At 33.7% G+C, this 18,267-nt stretch overlaps 1 long non-coding RNA gene across 4 annotated transcripts in view; it reads right to left on the reverse strand.

Annotated features, from left to right (window-relative positions):
- Window positions 1–1,830: 1,830 nt before the first annotated feature.
- LOC119868014 overlaps window positions 1,831–18,267 on the reverse strand; it is a 186,746-nt gene continuing 170,309 nt past the window's right edge. For all 4 annotated transcript variants that reach the window (XR_005385518.1, XR_005385516.1, XR_005385515.1 and 1 more), the window contains exon 3: window positions 1,831–1,963. This is a non-coding gene — a long non-coding RNA (uncharacterized LOC119868014). The remainder of the gene's footprint in view (window positions 1,964–18,267) is intronic.

The raw sequence follows: 18,267 nt of genomic DNA on the forward strand, positions 1-18,267 counted from the left end.
CTGGCACCAAAAAAAGCCTTACCACCTACCTATGAAAACAAGTTTTAACTGCAGGTGAGTAAGTAAACAAGACTTAAAAAGCTTTCAGAGGAATAAAACAACAAGGAATAAAAATGGAAAAAAAAATGTCTCCTAGGGAACAAAAAAAGCCAATCATTGCTATAACTCTGCAGGGATGGCTTATGATTATGTCTGTGAATACAGCATCCACTGAAAAGTTAAGCTTTCTCATTTCATTTTACAGGAAAGGGGAATGCTTAGATGATTGCTCCCACCAACGTTTAGGGGGAGGAATTCTTTTTTTCTTTCTTTAATAATGACTATGGGATACTCCTTTTTTTAAAAGGAAAACCCTGTTGTCAGTGTTATTTTATGCAAAAAATTCGATGGTATACCAAACCATCAAATAGGCAATAAAGTATCAATAGTTGAGTCCCATTTTGGAACGAATAAATTTATCTACTGAGCTATAGAAAGACCATTTATCATCTGAGTTATTAAAAAGTTCTGTTTCAGCCTGATATGAGAATAAATTGAATGAACTAGTAAATTAGAAGTTTAAACAAATCGAAATAGAATAGATGACAAAAAAAAAAAAACAAAAAAAAAACAACAACACATGATACCACAGAAACATTATGGTCTTTGAAGTCACAGAGACCTGTGTTAAAATTTTAGTTAGAAACCTAACCACTGTATAACTTTGTAAAAGATACTTAATAGATCTGGAGCTTCAGCTTCTTCATATAAAAAATTTGCAAAATGTCATGATTTGAATTGATACATGTGAATTACAGGGCCTGGGAACAGTGTCAGCCATGTAGTATGTTCTCAAACATTAGTATATATTATAGAATTATAGAATGAGTAATTAGTAAAATGTCAGCAATTCCTAAAGTAATCTCTGGCTTAATTCTTGTCCCTTGAGGTTTATAAGAAAAAGAAAAGATTTTATGTTAAAGTAAGATTGAAGAGCAGTATATAGTAGAACACTCAAGGGAAGGAATAAAAGAATGTCATCATAGAGACATTTATGCACAATCTATACCCCAATGTATATGGAAGTCACCTTTGCTAATGTCCCTTTGGAAATTCATAATTATTTTTTTAAGATTTTTTGAAATTTATGTATTCATGAGAGACACAGAGCAAGAGAGAGAGGCAGAGACACAGGCAGAGGGAGAAGCAGGCTCCATGCTGAGAGCCCGATGTGGGACTTGATCCTGGGTCTCCAGGATCATAACCCGGGCTGAAGGCAGGCGCTAAACCGATGAGCCACCCGGGCTGCCCCATAATTATTGTTAGCATATCAGAAAGTCTAAGAAATCTTGTTATCAGAATTTATCTGGAGTTACATTAAAATCCTTTAGCAAACCTTGAAAAAAATAGATTTGAAAAAAAAATAACATGGCTTCCCACACATTTGACCTTATAGTGTGTGTGTGCATTATGCACAGCTGTATCTTATAGAACTGGTTGGTTTTCTTTAAACCAACTTTGAGGGGGATCCCTGAGTGGCCTGCCTTCGGCCCAGGTGGTTTAGCGCCTGCCTTCAGCCCAGGGCGTGATCCTGGAGACCCCGGATCGAGTCCCACATCGGGCTTCCTTCATGGAGCCTGCTTCTCCCTCTGCCTGTGTCTCTGCTTCTCTCCCTCTCTCTGTGTCTCTCATGAATGGATAAAATCTTAAAAACGAACTTTTAGAAAAAAAATGTTAATATTCACATAATTATCAGGTGCATTGAAGAGGTTAGATTATATTAGTCTTTATGTAAAGATGGAATATAGATATCTTATTCAGCTTAGGGTACTATAACAAAAATACCATAAACTGTGTGGCTTGAACAGCAGAAATGTATTTCTTGTAGTCCTGGGACCTGAAAGATCAGGGTGCTAGCCTGGTAGGGTTCTGGTTGCGGGCTTCCTTTGGTTTGCAGATGGGGCCCTTCCTGCTGTATCTTCACCTGGTGGAGAGAGAAAGTTATCTCTTTGGTCTCTTCTTATATAGTGAATAAACACACTGTGAGGACTCTACTCTCATGACCTCATCTAAACTGAATTACCTCCCAGAGTCTACTGCCCCAACCAAATACCATCAATTGGGGGTTAGAGTTTCAACATATGAATTGTGGGAGATATAAACATTCCATCTGTAGTGACAAAATGTCAAAGAATTTAATGCTGTACATATTTTACTTGATTTCTATGTGCCTCAGTTTGTTCATGTGTGAATGAAAATAACATTTTTTAAAGATTGATTGATTGATTTAGAAAGAGAGGGAGCACAAGAGGAGGGCAGAGAGAGAGAGAGAGAGTCTTAAGCAGACTCCTCATTGAGCGTGGAGCCTGATGCAGGAGCTCGATTTCACAACCCTGAGATCATGACCCAAGTCAGAGCAAGAGTTAGCCACTTGATTTATGGCACCGCCCCGATGTCCCTGAAAATAACATTTTTGAAAGGCCACCATGAAGTTTAGAGATATGATTCATGAAACATCTCTGTGACCATAGAAAAGTAAGCACTTAAAAAACGATAGTGAATAATAATACTTATTTTGATAGCGCTATAATGAAATATTTCATTATTCTCTTAAATTATTTTGGAGCCTCTATAATGTGTCCCTTTCAAAGACTTATGTTAACTTCTCTGGTTCTATGCATAGAATGATATGATCAGTTTTTCTCTAATAGATTACTTTGAATTATAAATATCCTTTATCTCCTGTTCTAAAACATGTATTTTCCCTTTTCCTTATTGCCATCAGCTACTGTTCACTTCTCTACTTTCTTTTACAGCCCATCCCTAAAAGAGCTGCTTGTTCTGCCTCATTCTCAATTTACTCTTGACCCTAATGCATTTCAGTCCCGACCCATCTCACTCCACCAGGAAGTGTGCGTGTGTGTGTGTGTAGTGGATAAACATTACCAATGAGCTAAATTTTCTGAAGTAAAGTAATTTGTCCATTCTCATTGTACCCACCGTCTCAGAGAATTTGATCCAGTTGACAACTTTTTTGTTTCTGGGAATAGTTTCTTTAATGAGTTTAAAATTCTCTTTCACAATTTGTTCCCTATTGTTTCCTTTTATGGTTGCTTCTCCTTTGCTCAACATCTAAGTGATGGATTACCTTAGGACTCAATCCTGGATCTTTTTTTCTCTTGCTTTCTCTTCCATATGATCGTATTCAAGTTCATGGTCTTAAAACCCATCTATATGCTGTTGGCCTATCATTGTACTTCTGTAGCCCAAACCCTCCTCTGATATTCAAACTTATACTTTCAAATGCCTGTTTAACAGCTTCCTTTGAAAACCTACAAGGCATTCCAAAAATCATGAAGCCAGAATGGAACTTTTTAAATCTACCACACTATCACCATCAATATTTTCAAGACATACAGCCTTTCCAAATCTACCAACCAATTCTCAGCATCCACCCACACTACTGTTTAATATGAAACTGCCTCTCGTCTGTTAACTACCTCACTCTCAATCGCCTCCACCCAATACTTTCCATCAGAAAGTTCTATCATTTCCACCTCATAAATGTATTTGCTGTACACCTGTATTTTCTTTATTTGTACTGCATTCACATCAGTTTCTTTGCATGTCCAAAGATGACCAAAAGTTCCATGAATAATAACTCTAATTAAATATAATTGGTTTTCTTTAAAATGTTAAATAATTTATTTATACATTTTAAAGACATTATTCTGAGAAGTAATCTATTGGTTTGAGCAGACTACCACTGGGATCCTAACTCATCCTGAATGTTCAGATTCTTCTAGCCTGTGATTCATTCTAATAGACCTTTTGCATAATAAGAGTATGGTTATTTTTTTATTTTGCTTTTCTTTCATTGTGTTGTTGTGATTATTAACTTTTTGTTCATGTTTCTGCATCACTTCTGGTGGTTTTCGGCTGGCAGTTACAAAGTATACAAAAAGATGCTAAGATTGAGATAAAATCCTGTTTTATTTAAAGTAGGATACAGGAGGGATCCCTGGGTGGCTCAGTGGTTTAGTGCCTGCCTTCAGCCCAGGGCGTGATCCTGGAGTCCTGGAATCGAGTCCCACATCAGGCTCCCTGCATGGAGCCTGCTTCTCCCTCTGCCTGTGTTTCTGCCTCTCTCTGTGTGTGTCTCTCATGAATAAATAAATAAAATCTTAAAAAAAATAAATTAAGATACAGGGATGTATTTAATGTGAAATTGAAGCAAAGAGCAGGAGGGGATCTAGTATAGCATAGCAGTACTTCTCTTATACCTATGTTCCCTAATTTTGGGAAGAATATGTATCAGATTTACCACCGATATTGTTTATACAAGGTAGTCCTCTGTATTATGCAAGAGGTTCAACATTTTCTGTGCCCTAGGATTTTGTATTAAGAATTACATCCCTTTTTAAGAATCACTCAACTCAATTTCTGTGCCTTGTATGCTCTTAAAACAAACTTGAGGTCTGTAAGACCATTATTTGGGTAAGAGCAGTTACAGAAATCTGAAGCAAGGCTGTCACTGGAAACCAACTGCATGCTCACTTCTTTTTTTAAATTTAATTTAATTTCATTTAAATTCAGTCAATTAACATGTGGTGTGTTAGTTTCAGAGGTAGAGTCTAGTGATTCATCAGTTTCATCCAGTGCTCATCGCATCAAGTGCCCTCCTTAATGCCCAACACCCAATTACCATAACTCCCCACCCCCCTGCACTCCAGCGATTCCCAGTTTGTTTCCTATGGTTACGAGTTACTTATGGTTTCTCCTCTCTCTCTGATTTCATCTTATTTTTCCCTCCTGTCCCCTACAATTCCCTGTTCTGTTTATTAAATTCCACATATGAGTGAAATCGTATGTGCATGTTTACTTCCTGAGGAGTAAACTCATGGATGCAGGATTGCAGGCAAATGTATTTCTAAAACCATTGTTTACCATAGTAACAAAATCCATAATCTGTGTGTATGTATGTGTCTATGTGCATTGCAAAAACTACTTCCTTAAAGCTGAATTAAAACTTCCAGGTCTGATACAAGCAGTAGATATTTAAAGTTAATCAGTTTAAAATCTGAAATGTGCTTCAAAACCTGTGTGTGTTTATCCAAGTCCCACAGATCCCTACAGTTATTACACTGATTAGATATTAGGAGAAGAGACATAAAAGATGAATCTAATGGCAATAGTGTAAAGTTAGTTATTAATTATATAAAGTTATTTTTGGAATAATTAACTCAAATGATCTGTATCAAAAAGAACAGGTATTACTTCCTCAATTTTATATCACAGTGGACTCCGGGATATTTTCAATAAAATGAACAGAAATTTAGTCAATTTTTTATTTTCTACATCCAAGAATAGGAAATATGGGCTTAGCATTTGAGGGAGTAACATGCACTACCCTGGTATGATTTCTTTTACCTTTGTGAATAAGTCACAATTTCTGTTCATTATAATTATAAATCACTCAATTGTCGGCTTTCAAATGCCATTTAAAAGATTAAGCCACTTGTTACCATTATAATACTTGAATGAGAAATTAACAGCATCTGAATATATTAATGATAATATAACCTTTATATTTCTGTTCCAGTTGCTCAGCTCAAGTGTAAGGATTTGGCTGAGTGATGTGTTTCTTTTACAGAAAATATTTTCAAGTTTAAATGAAATGTTTTTTAATCCAATAAAGATATCTTCCAAGAAATAATGCTTACATTAAAATAAAAAGATATGCTAATACCAGAACTCAATACTTTTGTATGCCAAGTGTTCTTCCATCTTCTGTATACCAATATGTCTATATTTATGCAAAGCATCTTTGATATCGGCCATTCTATACTTAGATCCAACGAAGTTGGCTTGACTTGAAGTCCTTCGATGTAGCTCTTATCACAAGCCCTGATTATCCTGAATATTTTTAGAATAGGAATCATTCCAGCTCAGAGTGGTTTTAGGACTTTGGTTCCTGATATTAATGAGGCAGATCATTAGTTGGTGGAAGCTTCCTTCCAGATGGTAGGTGATAATAGTGCATTTAGGGAGATGTGCTGAGTTAGGAGAAAAGTTTGTTTGACACTTGGCCAACTCTTTCATCAAAGAAGATATTTTCATACTCTGAATTCAGATTTGGTATCAATTACAAGAGCGAGCCCTAAAGAAAAGTAGGAGTCCTTAACACCATATATACAAGTTCTTGCCATCCTTTCATTTTTCTCCTTTTAAATATTGTCTTTTCTTGGATAATTTCTCTCTGAATCATAACCTTGTCAACAGTTGCATGTTATATATAAAGATATCTCTGTCATACTCTATGTAACATCAGTTTTTGGTGCTCAGATAAAGTATTGCCAATGATAACATTTCTTAAAATGAATGTCTTGACTTTAGGGGGGAGGATGATCTGAAACTTTGCCTCCATCGCTATTACCCTCTACTTGGCGCTTCTATCAGTTTTTGCATGTGTGGTGGTCGATTTGCTTTCCATTCCTGTGTTGATCATTTTATGCCTGAAGCAGAACTCTCTTCAGGATTAGCTTATTTAGGATGAATAGGTCAAGCTGAGTATGAAAACGAGAACAATGAAATTCCTTATCTTCAGTAGCACAGAAGGCCACAAATCCTTCTAAAAAATAGGTGCTTAGGGATACGATGGGAGCATCTTCCACAGCCTTAAAATAGTGCTTTTTAATGCATGGCAAACAGTGAAATTCAAACAAGAACCTTATATGTTATATAGTACGTGAGGATTTTAAATTAAATTGTTCATTTAACCTCGGTTTCAGTAATTCCTGGGAAAAAGGAGATTCAAATCAATGAAATATCAAGTATTTTATTGTTTCAATTTTACAGATAATCAGAGGAACAAGAAATTATAAAAAGGGATTTTAATCTGTTTACCAAAACAAATACCTGAATTATGAATAGAATCATTGCTAGATTGTTTGTCTACAATAAATTCTTTTGCAAACATTTCTTAATGTTGTTAAATTCATCCCTTTCTGTTTATTTTATTAGATTTTAACTCACACATTAAAGGTTTTAGAATAATATGTACAAATACATATATATAGGCATTTCTAAACAAATATTGTGTATCTGTCATTATAAAATCTGTCAGTGCAGAAGCACTCCAATGAACATTTAATAATATTGTGTTCTTATACTTTATACTTCAAGTGAGTTATATCATGCAACTAAGCAAAATGCAAGATAAACATATTTATTTTAAAATTATCTTGAATTATTATTCATGTGTCCATTATCCATGATTCTCAAATAAGAAAATTCTCTTTTAAAAATAATGTTCCAAATTACCAGCATTTTTTAGGAGAGTTATTTGATGAAATGAATATCTGTGAGTATATTTACAACTATGCCAATTGATTATTTTTCTTCTTTTGCTAAGTGTAAGTCTAACAGCAACTTTTTAAAATCATTTTGGGTAAATTATCAGCTTAAAATATCTAAGCACAGATACTTTTAAGGTATATTTAAAGAATATATATACTGTAATACCAGTTCTCAAGTCATTTGCAAACCTTTTGAAGAACAAAAAAATTAGCATTACAATAATTAATGAACTATATAATATATATGATCATATAATCAATGAATAGAGAAAGAGGATGTTAGGAAAATCCGAAACTGGAAATGTAACAACCTTAAGCTAATTTTAAACTGTAACAAGTTAGATGTCTAATCACAACCACCCTGAAAGGGAAGAGTGTTTGGAAAGGGGATCCGCCTCACTGGGAGAAAAGTGCACACATTCTAGGCAGTATGTGCTAGGCTTTAAGAGAATTATATAATGACATACCGTGAATTTTAAGATGAGAAGCTTGGACTATACCTAATATTGCATAAAAACCCACGAGGCAGGCTGAAGTATGGAATTGGCATCCTGAAATATGCCTTTATGACTTACAATTCAGGATGAGCTGGGAGGTGGAGATAAGAAAGAATGTCCGTCAGGAGGTCATTGTATTTATCCAAGAATAAAGTAATGCAAGCTTAGAGGGTTGGCAGTAGAAAAAAGGACAGGGCAAATTCAGCAGGCACTTTAAAGAAAAATTCAGAAAATTTGGAGGTGATTGAAGTTATAGAAAAAGCACAATATACATGAAAATCTGCATGCCTATCTAATTGGACTCTATCCAATTCTATAGTTATTACTTCCTTTCATTACACAATACTCATATCTTGTCACTGTTTTCATAATTTTCTTCATATTGGAAAAATTTTCCTTAAAAAAGAGTATCTCTTTCTATTTAGCATCTTTTTTTCTGCTTAGAAATATGCTACTGAGACCAAACTGAGATATGAAACAACATTGGAGTAAGTAAGACCTATGTGAGTTTAACATAAGCCCACAAATTACTAACTGATATTCCTTGTATGCCTCATATATTCACACTTATATCCATTGTTGCTAGAAAATTCTCCAGCACAAAATAAGTACCCAATGAATACTGACTCAATGGTTAACTACATGAATGAATGTTTAATGTTTTAAGCTCAAGTTTCATCATCCGTTGATTGATAGTGCTAGTAATTGTATTTTAAAAAAGTGAGATGATTAAATTAGATAGTGTAATAAGTACTTTACAAAAGTTAGTTCTATCACTAGACAAAAATGCAGACTAAAGTTTCAAGTGTTTTATTCCATAAATATTTGACTGGGTGAATAGTTTAAATGTTTCTTTGTGTATGTTTTCATTTTGTGACAGCTAGTGTTTCATTGTCATATTTTACAGATAAGACACTGAGGCACAGAAAAGTTAAATGATCTACTCAATGTGATGTGGTTTGCTAATGACAACTCTGTGGTTAATCTCTGTGGTTACAGTTTCCAGTCTACTGCTCATCTATTACTATTACACGGCATTTTACTAAACATGTATTTTTATGTTTATGCCATGCATTTTGGTAGTGATAGAATATTAGCAAAGGGAGATGTCACAAATCTCATAAAAGACCATGGCAAAGGACTCATACTATAGGAGAAGCCAAGGAACCACTGAAGAGATTTAAATCTGGAAATTTGACTTAGTTTGATTTTGTTCGTGTTACTTAGGTCTGCAGTGTATGTGAATAAATAAATGATAGAAGGTCCAGTTAGCATCGAGTGCAGAAGTCTACCTAAAGGATAATATGGGGAAAGGGAGATGGAAAGAAGAAGTGAGGAGGAAGAAAGGCATTCAGCAGGGCTCAGCTGTATGTGTAATATTTATTTTTAATTTTTTTAATTTTTTAAAATGTTTAATTTAAATTCAGTTTGCCAACATACAGTATAATACCCAGTGCTCATCTCATCCAGTGTCTTTCTTAGTGCCCGTCACCCAGTGTAATATTTATTTTTAAAAAAGAATTTATTTATTTTGGAGAGAGAGAGAGAACACAAGTAGGGGGAAGAGGCAGAGGGAGAGGGAGAAGCAGACTCTCCACTGAGAAGGGAAGCCTGATGCAGGGCTTGATCCCAGGACCCTGAGATCATGACCTAAGCCAAAGGCAGATGCTTAACTGAGCCACAGGTGCCCCTGTATGTGTAATGTTTTATTTTGGTTTACTCTGATACAATTGTGGGAAAATATGAGGCTTTGACATTAGATTTGGCATCATTTGATACAGATGCTTTGTAATATTTTATGTTCTTTATAGGCCTAGAATATGTAATTCATAATGAAATATAGAGATAATATGTTTTGAGTTTAGGCTGTGATAGTGGGCATGTAAAGAGAGAGGAATGATTCTTTAAATGTTTAGAAGTGCAATAAGGAAGTAAGGGGGGCAGAATTAAGGATAATTCTTAGGTTTACAGAATGAGTTTATAGGTACATGATAAAAATGATAGGGAAGTGAGATTTAGAGTGATGTATAATTACGTATAAGAAAAATATGTATTTTGTAAATGAAGGATCTAGAGAATACAGGAAGACATTGTATCTAGGGCAAAGAGGGAGTAGATAGAGATATACCGGAAAAGTAATGTTGGACACTTTGATAATGGAAAAAAGAAAGAAGAAAGGAGTACGATGATGAAGATATCTCTCCCTGACATCATAAACCCCAAGACAGCAAGAACCTCTCAAAATATCTCATCACTTTCATTTTACTTCTTTCTTTCTTGCTAATTGGATTTTGTACCTAGAAATAATTTCCTATTGTTTCTCACCTGCATATATATTTTAGAAAATTATCACCCAAAACCTGTCATATCCTCTACTTTTGCAGATTTCTTTTTTTTTTTTTAATCAGCCGAAATATGACATTTTAGTCTACCTTCCACTCAGTCAGTTTTCTAATTTTCATCATCCTAATGCAATGACCTGGTTTAAGAAAGAAGGCTAACAGAAGGTGGGTATTGTGAAGTCGTTCAATTTTTTAAAATAAAGATAAATATTGATGAAATTTGCTGTTTCAAAGTCCAATCAGCGAAAGAACATCAACACCAGATATTTTAATAGAGATGGGAAGGAAAAATGGATTCCTTTTAGCCAACTGCTGGGAGCTGGCCATATATATCCCTCATGACATAAACAATTTCACAGAACATCAATAAAAAATGACTGTAATTGAGAAAGACCAAAAGAAGACCATCCTGCAACCATGTCTGAGCACAGACAAAACAAGAATACTGTGCCACAACAAAAGGACCACCATACTTCTTTCCCAGCAAAAGAGAGTGATGGCTGCTTTTTCACCAGTTACAGCTGTACCCTTGCTCTGTTCTGTGCTCATCCTGAATGAAAGACATTAAAGTAACCAATAACATAATTAACAGCATCTTTCAATTGCACCCATTTCAGAGCAAAGAAACTTCACTTCCTTGTATTCTTCTCAAAATCAGCTAATACAAACTCAAATTTGTTAATGAAGTCATGCTATCACCATCTTCCTGAGATGCACATTATTTTCTTGTGTGTTTTCCCTGGTTGCAGCAAGTAAACCCAAACTTTGACTAAAAAAATCGTAAAGTAGATTCAGCTTTGACTAAAGGAGTGTCAGGATTCTGAGTAACAAAATGCTGTCATCCCCTGTTAGTCAAAGGGTCACTGAGGAATATAAATGGACAGATGTGCACAATATGTGGCTGAGCAAAGGCATATGTAGCAATTACTTGCTGGTATTACTGAAAACATATAGGCTTGATGATATTGGGTGGACCATGTAAAGCTACAAAAATTTGTCTTGCCAAGGCATAGGTAGATCTAAGACTAGAACTGAAACATATCTTGTAGCTTCCATTTCTATGTATTTTCCTAAACTGAAATCTACTTGCTATTCTTTTGTATTGTATTCTTTGAACTTCAAGGAATGGGGTAGGGTACACAAAAGAGAGGAAGGTGAGGATTTCCTTTAAAATCTATGCTAATTTCCTTTAAAATCTATGCTAAATCCAATTTATTCATCCTACGCCTTTAAAAGGACACAAGGCCACCTGGGTGGCTCAGTCAGTTAAACATCTGACTCTTGATTTCAGCTCAGGTCATAAGGGTTGTGAGATTGAGCCCTGTGTTGGGCTCCATGCTGGGCATAGAGCCTGCTTAAGATTCTCTCACTCTCTTTCCTTCTGCCTCTCATCCCTCTTTCTCTCTAAAATAAACAAACAAAAGCAAATAAAACAAAAGGACCCTAATACTTTATGCTCAATACCAATGCCTAGGAAACACCTTAGATCTTGATCTGCAATTATCAACACTCTTTTAAGTACTTGTTTTCGGGGGTGGATGTGTGAGGTCATTGGAGGGAGCTTCTCATATCTTTCAACACAATTTCTGTCAATATTAGCTGCTTGTAAGAATTTTAAAAATAACATCATCAGTGCTCCACCTGAGAATAAGTGAATTATAATCTCAGTGGCTAGGATCTGAGCAATGTCCTTTTTTAAGGGCTACCTTGTGAGGGAAAGTTGATAATCACTGAGGACATAATGGGCTTGACTCACATCAGTCAACAGAACTGTTCCCTTCCTTGAAGGAAGGTGAAAAATATCAATCAGATAAGTTTCTACTCACCCCTACATGGGGCCACTTCACAATCTGTACCAATGCTAAACAACTATCTAAAACCATGAGATAAGGAGTTAAATCTCCCAATGTCTATAATAATAAATCTTAGGTGCTATCTCCCCAAAGCCCTGAAATGGTCAAAACATTATAAAATACATATGTAAAAATAAATAGTGCCTGTAAAGGTAAAACATAAGTACATATAAAAGACGATACAAATTTATTTTTCTTTTATAATTTTTCTCTTCTATCAGATTTAAAAGAAAATGATAACCTAAAAATTAAAAATCTGTATTAATAGGCACACAATGGATAAAGATAAAATCTGTATAACAACAGAACAAAGGAAGAAGAACGATACAAATTTATTTTTCTTTTATAATTTTTCTCTTCTATCAGATTTAAAAGAAAATGATAACCTAAAAATTAAAAATCTGTATTGATAGGCACACAATGGATAAAGATAAAATCTGTATAACAACAGAACAAAGGAAGAAGAATGGAACTGAGCTAGCTACATACTTACAAAGTTTATATACAATTGAAATTAAATTGGCATTGATCCAAACTTGATTGCTATAAATTAAGATCATAACTTTAATCTCCAGAACTTCCACTAAGAAAATAACTAAAACAATATACTGAAGTATGACAACGGGATTAAAATGTAACACTATAGTACTTAGTTTCATGGCCTTGTATGAGCCATTCTTGTTCCCATTAGTGAAATTATTCTCAGTAATATGGGATCCTGATAATTCCATGTGGAAACTTGTGGCTTGTAAACATGCTACAGGATAATACAATTCATTATCTGTTTTTAGAAAGAAGTTTACCTGATAAATTTTAGTCCCCCAGCCATAACTTATTGACAAATCCATGTCAAGACCAGCCAGCTTTGAAATAAAAGACAGAAGCAATAGGAGACATTACCCAAATTTGGATTAAATGCTATTAATTCTTTTTCATGATATTTCAAACCTTCACAGCTGTGACCCAATAGGCTTGATGTTGACCCAGCATAATCTCTAATTCCCACACTGATGGTAAAGAAAAAAAAAAAAAAAAAAAAAAAACAAGGTCGAGGGAGTAATGTGAAAACCATGAGCTATTCTTAGGGACTTACAAGCATCAGTTCTCATTTTTCAATAAATGACAATTATTGATGCATGGATAATCAAACTGTGAATTGTTTACTATATTTGGCTCTTTCATTGGTCACCTGCAGCTCTTCAAAACTTATTATTTGTACTAGCAGCAGATGTGGGATCTTTTGTTGATTACAAAATCCAGGGCTACTCCACAAGCATAGGTATGGTGATTGGAATGTGTTACTAGTGACTTATTATTATACATATGTGCTGAGTATCCTATCTGTTTTCTTTTTGCTCTAAGTATTACTGGAGTTTGAATTTATTAACTGGTTTCAACAGTAAAAGTGAAGCTAATAATTGCAGAAAATATGAAACTGAACATTTGCCCTGAAGACAGGTTTTATCTTTTACAGAAACAGAATTTTGGAAGTAAAAAGAAAAATGAAAAAGTTAATGGTCTTCTTGTGGTTTGTAGGAAACATAAGTGGGAAAGATGGCACTGTATCCTAAGTTCTCTGAGGCCCAATTAAGTTTCTTTTACTTCCAGCTAACCAGCATAGATAATAAAATCAACACAAAAAGTTACCAAATATATGAATTATAAAATCTTTTGCTGCTTCCCATTATCTGAAAAATATTGCTACATATTAGGAATACTAAAAGATCAGATATGATGAAGATAAAAAAAAGTATAGCATTGCTCTTACAGTTTTTCCCATTGATTTCAATAAAATGAATGGAATCCCTACTAAGTGCCTAACTCTATAAAAGGCATTGGGGAAGCAAATGTAATTAAGATATTGGCTCTATCTGTATCATTCAGGTAGCTTACAGACCAGTGGGGAAACTGAATCCATAATATAATAAGTGCACTGTAGAGCTATCTTGCACAGAACAAAAGATGCTTTTCCATTTGGTTTCTATATATCACTTAGAAAGATGAGTGCATTATTTTTTGTGTTGGTATCTTATCCTTGCTTAGTATCTCTGAAACCACAACTTCTTCCACCAATTCATAAATCTCATGCTATCACATAATTTTACCTTGCTAGTATATTTATCACTTATAATTTTTAAATATATTTCCATCACTTGTGTTCTTTATTCTTGCTAGACATCCTGCTCATGCAATCTTCTAGTTCTAATTTTCAAAAAAAGTCTCTATTGAATATTTATTTCTTTCTCATATTGAGTGACATATAATTCCTTTTGTCAAGTCTTATTTCATATTTTAAATCATTTTATTATCCTCCATGCTTTGCAAAATATAAATGGCATTACAAGTATTAAGATCACTACCACTAGATTTCAGTGTGAATATGACAAATGGTAACAGGAGCAAGATTACAAAATTGAGTATGTATTTTGCTTCTTCACATTCAAGTTAGATCATGTGGACTGGACACTGTGTATTTGAGCATTTCAGTAGCTTCTTTGCTGTTCAGTATTCAATAGGTACAGCTACAAAACTATCCAAAAATTCTTTAGGAACTTTCCTCCACTTACTTTCTGTTCTTAGAGATCTTGAAATCATTAAGGGAGATGAATGAAATGTTAGCTCATTCTATTTCTTTCCCAAAAGGAAGAAGAATATCTAATAAGGAGTTCTTAAATAAGCTCTATTAAAATTTCAGTACTCAAAAGCTTTTGAAACATATTCTAGAGTATATTGTCACAATTTTTGACAGAATGACATAATCAGGTTTAATAAGCTACTGAAGTCCACAGAGGTATATAAGAAATGAAACAATTTTGATAGAGAAAACAAAAGCTATACAAATCTTCCTTGACTTACAATGGGGTTATGTCCTGGTAAACCCATTGTAGTTGAAAATAGTCCAAGTTGAAAATGCCTTCATATACTTAATCTACTTAAACATTGTAGCTTCACCTAAGCTACCTTAAACATGCTCAGAAAAATTACATTTGCTTATAGTTGGGCAAAATCATCTAACATAAAACTTAGTTTATAATAAAGTGCTGAATATCTCATGTAATTTATTGAATATTATAAAAACTGAATGTGAAAAACAATGTTGTATGGGTACAGAATGGTTGTAAGTGTAGTAGGTTGTTTACATTCATGGTCACAGGGCTGACTGGGAGCTATGGCTTGCTGCTGTCCAGCATCATGAGAGAGTATGATACAACATGGCACTAGCCCAGGAAAGATCAAAATTCAAAATTTGAGGTATAATTTCCACTGAAGACATATTGCTTCTATACCATCATAAAATTGAAAATTATAAGTCAAACCATTATAAGTAAGGGATCATCCCTTGCTGGCTGTTACTGATCGCTAATCAAATACTAATATTAATTTTATTTGTTAAATATTTTTTATATTTACAGAAATAATGTAAATAAAATATTATATATTGGTCTTCTATCAAAGCAAAAATATGCCTTATGGTTTTAAAATACAACCTGTGAAACCTGTGCTGCAGGTTTTCATTAACTACACCTCCTTATCTGAAATTTAAGATCTCTGTATTTTTATGTAAATAATAATGAGAATAACTTTCATAGGCATACAATTTTTGAAACATCTTTTATTAATTCATGTATTATTTTTTCTGAAAGATGCCCATGGGCCAAAAAATGATAATAATGACTGTTTGCCTGTCCATAAAAAAACCCACAATTTTGTTTTTAGGTTCATAAGAAAACTTATTATTAAAATTTTCTGTCAGTATGTTGTGGGCATATTATCTATGCCATACTTTTTTTTATAGAAACACAATTCTGGCAAAGGCACATTGAGAAAATGATACTTAAATGTAATTTCTGTAAGCAATTTTCTAGCAATATGTGTTAAGTACTGGGAGGAAAAGTGACTCAAATGTGCATTTTGAAAAACCACTTTAAGGTGCCAACTTTGATTCCTATCTTTAAAATCAGGTATGCTTGAAATTTAAATATTTTCTCAAATTCTTTAACATATTTAAAATATTTTAAATAATGGCCTTAAGGTTTGAAATACTTTATTAACATTTAGAATGTCCAGAATCCTTCTATTTTAAAGTATTACATTTCAATTTTTTCTTCTTACATTTCTTTATGGGAGACAGGGAATCCTGTAAATTTGAAGATTTCTCATACTTAGCAGTTATTTATGAAACTTAATGCTTTGGATCCCCAAAATACAAATATATTTTGCTAATAATGCATATTTTTACTTCATAAATACATCTTATCTCTCTTACCATATTTTATATTGTTTTAAATTAAAACTATTTATGCTAGCAACATTAAATTATCAAAAGGTATAGCTATTCAGCAAATAGTTGAAGAGTTGGAATCATTCTTGATAAGGATATAGACAATCAGAAGCTTGGACCAGGCTGATTAAAGAGGTTCATCTTGTACACAGGATCAGTCTGTCAAAACTGGAAAAGGTGGCTATTTTTTCTAGTGTGTAGGAAACAATACAAAGCTTTAAGGAAAGTAAAGAAACAGGGGACTATGTTCCAAGTGAAAGACAAAGATGAATCTCCAGAAGCTGATCTTAATGAAATAAAAATAGGTGATTTACTGGATATAGAATTCAAAATAATTGTCATAAAGTTGCTCACTAAACCCAAGATAGCAATTCATGAACTAAAATAATTCAGTGAAGAGATAGAAAATATAATAAAGTAACAAAAATCATAGAGCTGAAGAATATAATAATATAAATAGAGGGAATCAATAACAAACTAGGTCAATCAGAAGAATGGATCAGTGAACTTGAAGATAGGACAGTGGAATTCATCTAATCAGAGGAGCAAAAACAAATGCCAATAGAAAAGAGCAATGATAGCTTAAGGTACTTATGTACACCATCAAACAGACCAATATATGCATGATAGGTATTTGAAAGGAGAAGAGTGAGAAAAAGGTGGAAAGCTCATTTAAAGTAATAATGGCTGAACGCTTCCCTAATCTGGGAAAAGAAATAAACATCCAGTTCCATGAAGCCAGAGGGTATCAAATAAGATGAATGCAAAAAGACCATTGAGACAATATAATTAACTCTCAAAAGTTATGGACATAAAAGAATTCAAAAGCAGCAAGAGAAAAGCAATGTGTTACATACAAGGAAAACTTATAAAAAAAACAATAAGCAGATGTTTTAGCAGAAATTCTGTAGGTCAGAATAGAGTAGGATGATATATTCAAAATACTGAGAAAAGAAAAAAAAAATCCTGAGAAATAGAAACTTCCCACCAAGAATACTCAACCTGGCAAAGTCATCCTTCAGATGTGAAGAAGAGATAGAGTTTTCAAAACAAAACAAAACAAAACAAAAAGCTGAGAGAGTTTATCACTAGGCCAGCCTTATATGAAATGAGAAAGGGAGTACTTTGAGCTGAAATGAAGTATGTTATTTAGTAACATGAACACATATGAAAGCATAAAACTCGCTGGTAGAGGTAAGCATATAGATAAATTCAGAAAACTAGAGTATTGTAATGATGGTGAGTAAATCACTTATAATTTAATATGAAGATTAAGAGCCAAAAGAAGTAAAAATATAACTACAATCATTTATTAATGGATACACAATAGAAGAGGATGTAAATTGTGACATCAAAATGATTAAATGTGGAGAGAAAGGAGAGTTAAAGTGTTGAGCTTTCATGTACATTCAAAGTGAAGTTGTTTTCAGCTTAAAATAGTTTTATAAATATTAGATAGTTTATGTGAGCCTCATGGTATTTACAAAATAAGAACCTGCAATCTATATATAAAAAATTAAGAGAGGGGAGTCAAAGGATACTACTATAGGAAAATCGTCAAATCATAAAGACAGAAAACAAGAGGTGAAGAATGAAACAAAACACAAAACAGCCAGAAAACAATTCACAACATAGCAATAGTAAATAGGCCAAACTTACCAATAATTACTTTAAACCTAAATGCTTAAAATCATCAATCAAAATACATAGAGTGGCTGAATAGATTAAAAACAACAACAACATTTGTGGGGTGCCTGGTGGCTTGGTTAGTTAAGCATCTGAGTCTTTGCCTCAGCTCAGGTTGTGATCTCAGGGTTGTGAGTTTAAGGCCCATGTTGGGTTCCACGCTGGTCATGGAAACTAGTTTGAAAACAACAACAACAACAACAACAACAACAACAACAAAGAACTCCATGAAAAAAAAAACCTGAACATTTGATTTTAAATTTGATACTA

Source organism: Canis lupus, chromosome 38 (assembly GCF_011100685.1).
Source record: "Canis lupus familiaris isolate Mischka breed German Shepherd chromosome 38, alternate assembly UU_Cfam_GSD_1.0, whole genome shotgun sequence".
Taxonomy (NCBI): domain Eukaryota; kingdom Metazoa; phylum Chordata; class Mammalia; order Carnivora; family Canidae; genus Canis; species Canis lupus.